The sequence below is a fragment of the Oncorhynchus keta genome, chromosome 31 (assembly GCF_023373465.1).
Source record: "Oncorhynchus keta strain PuntledgeMale-10-30-2019 chromosome 31, Oket_V2, whole genome shotgun sequence".
NCBI classification, from domain to species: domain Eukaryota; kingdom Metazoa; phylum Chordata; class Actinopteri; order Salmoniformes; family Salmonidae; genus Oncorhynchus; species Oncorhynchus keta.
In genome coordinates this window covers 2,138,567-2,145,492 of record NC_068451.1, presented here as the reverse complement: position 1 = coordinate 2,145,492, position 6,926 = coordinate 2,138,567, and the positions used below count along the sequence as shown (strand labels likewise).

The 6,926-nt window shown below is 40.2% G+C and overlaps 1 long non-coding RNA gene across 1 annotated transcript; it reads left to right on the top strand.

The window, feature by feature from the left end:
* Window positions 1-2,961: 2,961 nt before the first annotated feature.
* On the top strand, window positions 2,962-6,314 carry LOC127914256 (uncharacterized). Its single transcript, XR_008087841.1, has 3 exons — window positions 2,962-3,392; window positions 3,808-3,991; window positions 5,559-6,314. It is a non-coding gene; the product is annotated as an uncharacterized LOC127914256 (long non-coding RNA).
* Window positions 6,315-6,926: the final 612 nt, after the last annotated feature.

Sequence of the window (6,926 nt, the reverse complement as noted above, 5' to 3'; positions counted from 1 at the left end):
AAAACTGAGATCTGGAGATGCTAGGAAAATATGGTATGTCACAGGGGTTGGGTTTATTTTAATCCTGCCCACATGCCCACAGCTGGCATCACCCGATTTATCATTAATTATAAAGTCCATGGTCAATTTGGTTTGACATTCGATATCTATATGGGGTTAGTTAGGGACCATCAGTAAATTACACAATGGTCACTGAACAATATTTTAAAAAGTCAAAAGCTACTAATTTCAATGACTTAACCTCAAACCAACTTTAAAATGTAGAAATTCATATACAAATATTGAGCACATTTAATGAGACAGAAAATATATACAACATTGAAAATATTGCCTTATTAACACTGTGTCATTTATTAACAGTCCCTAACTATCCCCCGAGATAGGGTATCCAAAGTTAAACCAATTTTTCCATGGTCACACACCAGTCAGCTGAAGCTAAACAAAAGATTGGCTAAATTATTTAGCTAACTCTTCCCACCTGCAAACGCACACATTAAACCACACCCAGAAACCAACTCAGGTTTGAATTGAGTCATGGCCACTAGAATTTCTGAACCAAATCAGAGAGGAAGAGGAGAAGCGAGAGGATTTACTCTGCCCTATGAGATTAGGCTTTTTTTGTATGCAGATCTAGGAAAGTGTCGAATTACGTGAGGCGCATTTAATTGAAGTTTCGTAATGTTTAAGCTTTTACAAATGTACTGATAAGGCTTTAAGTGGATGAACTTTGAGAAAAACGACTTACGTGTTTGAACAAAAGGAATAACTATCTGCCCTCTCATTGGCTAGAATGGCCCCACCTGATCTCGCCTGCCTTCAATAATTGAAGTCATGAATTTCCATCGTTAAAGCCGTCAACTCGGCTCATCTTGTCAATATAATAGATAATCTTTGGCCAAATCAAGAAGTGTAGTCGACTTATTTTTCATCACATTCGGGTAACTGGTGGACCACCTCACTTCCCAGACACGAACGTGACAAACTACAAGTCCTTAAGAGAGAAAATGGCACGCATAAAACCCCTGACTGTTTTGCGATTCACTTGACTGATTCTGTGAATAATATATCAAGACATCTCGGATCTCCAGATAGCTCATGCGTACCGCGCTTCGCACAGGTTTTCGCCTGTGAGGCAATGGTGGGCACAGGTTTCCGACAGCCTGTTGTTTCGTTGGCGGGTGCCACGCGCAGATAGCAAGCAAATCCTAAAGACTTGACAACTTTTACATAATTAGACGAGGCGTCTCGCCCCCGTATGACTTTACTCCGAATTGAATATGACAAGTGTGATCACGACTAAAAGTCGCATTTAATAATTTGTGTTTCAATTTAAAGGAGACAGTCTTGCCCGAAGCCCCCACTGAAAACCTCAGTCCTTTTTGTGGCAAAAAAAAATGGTTGTTAATGGTGTTGACCTTATCCGACATGGTAGGACCAGCATACTTTGAGTTTAACTCAGCAAGTGTTAGACCTAGGCTACTGTAGCCTGCTGCATCACACTATTAGTAGGGAGTCCACCCGACCTTGAGGCAAAAAGCTACATTAGCATGATAGGAGCTGAATTAAATGTAAAAGGCTTTTAAAATAAGACGCTTGGTTAAACTCAGTGCTTCGTTGACATTACATAGAGAGCTTGGTTTTCGGAGAAACTGAATTAAAAATTTAAAAAACATATCGCATTCATTTGAAAAGCTTATAGGCTACTACAATATGAAAATACTACATATGTATCAATCGAGATTTATCTTCTGTTTTAAAATAGGCCTAATTTAAAACTCTATAGCACTTTTCATAAATCTCAAAGCCCTTCATAAAAAAAAAGGAACAAATAAGCAATATATGAAGACCGATCAACCAATAGTGGCGATTCTTTGAACGCTGCATCCTCAGCGGATTGAGAATCTTGCCGATTTGAAAATATGACGAGTTCAACAGGAAAGTGAGCCTCTCATGTAGCCTTCGTTCTTCTACAGCAGCCTGCCTAGCTGAGGCAATGCTGTGCAATTTTCCTTATTTTTGATCACTTTTTTACCTGGCCTCCATTGATTTAGTCACCCTTGTCCAATAGATATTTTGCATACGACCTTCCCACAATGCTCTGGGAATATGGTGCAGGATACCCAGCTCGCCATCACGTTCTGAGAACGATGTGTTTCGTAGGTGGGAATTTCAGTACTTCAGCATAACATTTCCTACAGGGTTTCTCGTGGTTCTATTTAATGTACTTTTTCTCAAAATTCCCATGTTCTTCTGTGGGAAATTCAGTACTTCAGCATAATGTTTTCATCAGGCTTCCACGTGGTTCTATTTAAAGTCATGTTCTCAGAACATTAACACTTTCCTTAAAAACCACAACATTCACAGAATGTTATTGAAACATATACATTCCATTCTCAGCGTCAACAATCCTCTATCCTCTACCTTGTTAAGTGTGTTCAGGTGTGTTGGCTGCGCCCACTAACACACCACACCTGATCTTAAAGAGTGCTTGTTTCCTTTGAAATGTGGTCTGTATGAATAGACTAAAATGAACAGCATTGTATGAGGTAAAAAAAAATATGGCATTCTAGCTTCATCCTGGTGAGGCATTGGACTAATTCCATGGATAGAGATCAGAAGATTGTAGGTTCAAAACTGTGCCATAAAAGAATATAGATGTGTTTGCATGATTAATGGCTAAGTAAATTAATATCTGTGCTTGGGGTTCAAAAACAGTTAACCTAAGCTAGCAAAGTTATTAAAAGTAGTATTGAAATGTTCTCAGAACGTTATTAAATAACCTATCATTTCTGTTCTCAGAACGTTAATAAAACCTCACAGGGAAACTTTCAGGGAACCATAGTAAAACCTAAAAGTTAATGTTCCCAGAAAATACTTTTTTTTTTTTAAACTTCAGTTCTCAAAACTTTTTTACCTGTCAGAAAATGTATGGCTTCTTTCCCAGAAGCAATGGAAATCAAAAACGTACATTCCCACAACTTCCAATGAAGTTGCTGGATTGTCTACACAATAAACATATGATTTCACCCATTGGTCAAAATATGTGGTTTGATTGGACACCCTATTATAGGGAAAACCTATGATTAGCCTGATAGCCCTTGAGTAGCCTAGGCCAGGCCCATGTTAACACAATAGGCTAATAGCTTCAGTTTGTTACATTGGCCAAATAGTCTTCATTGTATACACATATTTCAATCATTTTTCTGGCAACGAACGCTAAGGAATAAGTGACCTATTTTGTAATAATTTTGCTTCTGTGAACTATGAATGCTTGGAGAGGCTTGCTATTTTTCCCGCCCTTACCATTTTGGAACATGCTCGCGCAGCTTGTGCTGATTATTCACTTCTAGCTACAGCTCCAGATGGATCAACACATGCTGGACATATGACAAGTAAGATACAGATTTACATTTGACCTCAATCCTTCACTTCTGCTCCACTGTACAGACAAGGCATTTTACATATTTGGTGACCTTGGTCCTTGAATTAAACTTCTTTGCTACAGCATACAGAAGCATAGGCATTCACCTATACTATGCCAACCTGACATTTCCTCAAATGTGAGCAGAAATGTTAATATAGGCCTAATGTGCTACATTGACACTGTTCATTTTTAAATCATAAGGAGTAGCCAGATGAAGTGCTTCAGCTATCCAGGGCTAGACAAGTATACTGGAAAAATATAAATGCAACAATTTCAATGGAAATAAATGAATTAGTCTCTATATGGATTTAACATGACTAGGAATACAGATATGCATCTGTTGGGGCAGAAAACCAGTCAGTATCTGTGTTTGTTGTCCGTAGCTTATGCCTGCCCATACCATAACCCCACCGCCACCATGGGGCACTCATGTTCACAATGTTGACATCAGGCAACCACTCGCCCACACAACGCCATACACGCTCCCTGCCATCTGCCCGGTACAGTTGAAACCCGGGATTCATCCGTGAAGAGAGAACTTCTCCAGTGTGCCAGTGGTCATTGAAGGTGAGCATTTGCCCACTGAAGTCGGTTATGATGCCGAACTACAATCAGGTCAAGACCCTGGTATGGATGACGAGCACGCAGATGGTCTGCGGTTGTGAGGCCAGTGGGACGTACTGCCAAAGTCCCTAAAATTACATTGGAGGTGGCTTATGGTAGAGAAATTAACATTAAATTCTATGGCAACAGCTCTGGTGGCCATTTCTGCAGTCAGCTTGCCTTGTTTCACGCTCCCTCAAAAGTTGAGATATCTGTGGCATTATGTTGTAACAAAACTGCATATTTTAGAGTGGCCTTTTATTGTCCTCGGTACAAGGTGCACCTGTGTAATGATCATACTACTTGATATCAACTACTTGATATACCGTAACCTGTCAGGTATGGTGTATATATAGGTAAAGCTCTGCCTTATCTCAGCTCACTGGTCTTGATAACAACACCCTCCCGTAGCACGCGCTCCAGCAGTTATATCTCACTGGTCATCCCCAAAGCCAACACCTCCTTTGGCCACCTTTCCTTCAAGTTCTCTGCTGCCAGTGACTGGAACGAATTGCAAAAATCGCTGAAGCTGGAGAGTTACATTTCCCTCACTAACTTTAAACATCAGCTATCTGAGCAGCTAACCGATCGCTGCAGCTGTACATAGTCCATCTGTAAATAGCCCACCCAATCTACATACCTCATCCCCATATTGTTTTTATTTACTTTGCTGCTGTTTTGCACACCATCCTCTGCTCATCTATCACTCCAGTGTTAATCTGCTAAATTGTAATTACTTTGCTACTATGGCCTATTTATGCCTTACCTCCTCACGCCATTTACACACACTGTATATAGACTTTCTTTTTTTCTATTGTGTTATTGGCTTGTTTATTCCATGTGTAACTCTGTGTTGTTGTTTCTGTCGCACTGCGTTGTTTTATCTTGGCCAGGTCGCAGTTGTAAATGAGAACTTGTTCTCAACTAGCTTACCTGGTTAAATAAAAATACATTTAAAAAAGGTGAATGGATTATCCTGTCAAAGGAGAAATGCTCACTAACAGGGATGTAAACAAATTTTTGCACAAAATTTGAAAGTATGTGTGTAGGTATCATTTCTGGGATCTATTATTTCAGCTCATGAAACATGGACCAACACTTTACATGTTGCGTTTATATTTTTGTTCAGTGTAAAATGGTGCATGTGAGTAGGCCTAGAGTAGGCCTAGTCCAGGGATGGGCAACTTTTAAAAATCTGAACTCATCATGAGGGGCCGCAGTGGCTCGCTTGACCGGCGACAAAATGTTTTTGGGTTTTACAGCTAATTTCCTGCAATTCTACACATTTTGCCATAAGGTGGAGAAAGTGTTTGCCGTTTTTAATATGATATCTGAGTGAGAGGGACTCAGAAGTTTAGAGAGCTGGCTAGACTCATTTGCCAATCAAAATGACTGATGAGAACAAGAAAAAACTGCTGATGCACAACCACATTTGTAAATGACACTTTGTGTATTTTACTATTCTAAATCTCAACAGTAAGTTGAGTTCCCACATTTTTTTTAAAAATCATAATAATATTTTGATCCGCAGGTCTACCAGTTGCTGACACTGTCCTTTGCAGACTTACCCTGGGTTCCATCCAAGTCTGTCTGGTTCCTGTAACTGAGAGGTGCTGATGAAGGTAACATCATTTAAAACTGCTCTTATTTCATTACCAATTAAATCATAAAGGTTATTCCGTTCAGGAGGATTAAGTAAGTGCTATATATCAAGGACAAGAATACAGACACTGGCCAATTAAAAGGTATTGATTCAAATCACATTTACATGCATGTATTTGAGGCATATTAACATGCGTGTATTTGAAACAATAGTCCTGGCCATTGTTTTTGCTGTCTTCATTAAGTCTGCAATTGTTTGCCACTGACGATTGACTGCCAAGTTTGGTGAACATCAAAGCATTTAAAATTTTCCCCCAAACCAGAGAACCCATTAAATTAACATGCATATTGCATCTTGAGCTCAATAAATTGCCTAATTGTGAGAGGCACCGACAATAGAGTAGTTTCGTCATCATGTCGATAATAGAGAAAGATATAGAACATAGTTGGTATACTTGTGTGTTTACGTGGCTGTGTGTAATTGTGTTTGCGTGTGTGGATTCTAAATGAGCGTGGGAGAGCGTGTGATTGTAATGCAGCCTCCAGTGCTCTCCATCCCCCGTTTAATAACCTGGTCTCCTTTGATGTGGCTGCAATGGATGAGGTGTCTCTTTCTCTGCATCACTTGTGGCATGTAAATCCGGCTGGGATTTTATCTCCTTACCTGCTCAAGGGTCTACGTGATATCGTAGACCCCCCCCAATTCCTACCCCCCACCGCTGAACAATACAGTGACTCAACAGACTTGCCCACCCAACAGACCTCTTAGAACTTCTCCAAAGCTGATTGTTGTCTACGGTTGTGGGTTTTTGAGTCACTGTCTGAACATGAGAACATTATTATTTCGTGGTTCAGGTTTAATTGTCTAGGCAGCAACAATGTCCATATCTGACCAACTGAATCTCAAATAGCGGAAAGTATAGAGGTGGCTGTTCATTAGACATCAGAGTGGACACTTGGTTGGTTGAGAAGTATCTGAGTAGGAGTCGGGGGTCAGTACACTCTTAGAAAAAAAGGTGCTGCAGTACCTAGAACCATAACGGGTTCTTCAATTGTACCCATAGGAGAACCCTCTGAAAATAACTATTTTTGGTTCCCTTTCATTGATACAAGATTCTACGTGGAACCCTTTCACCACCAAAAGGTTCTATCTGGAACCAAAAAAGGTTCTCCTATGGGGACAACAAAAAAAATATTTATATTGTCTGTCCTGTTTTTGCGTGTGTGTGTGTGTTTGGGTGGGGGGTGACGAGCACGTTGTCTGTCTGCCGCTCTGCCATGCAAGCCGCACATGGGC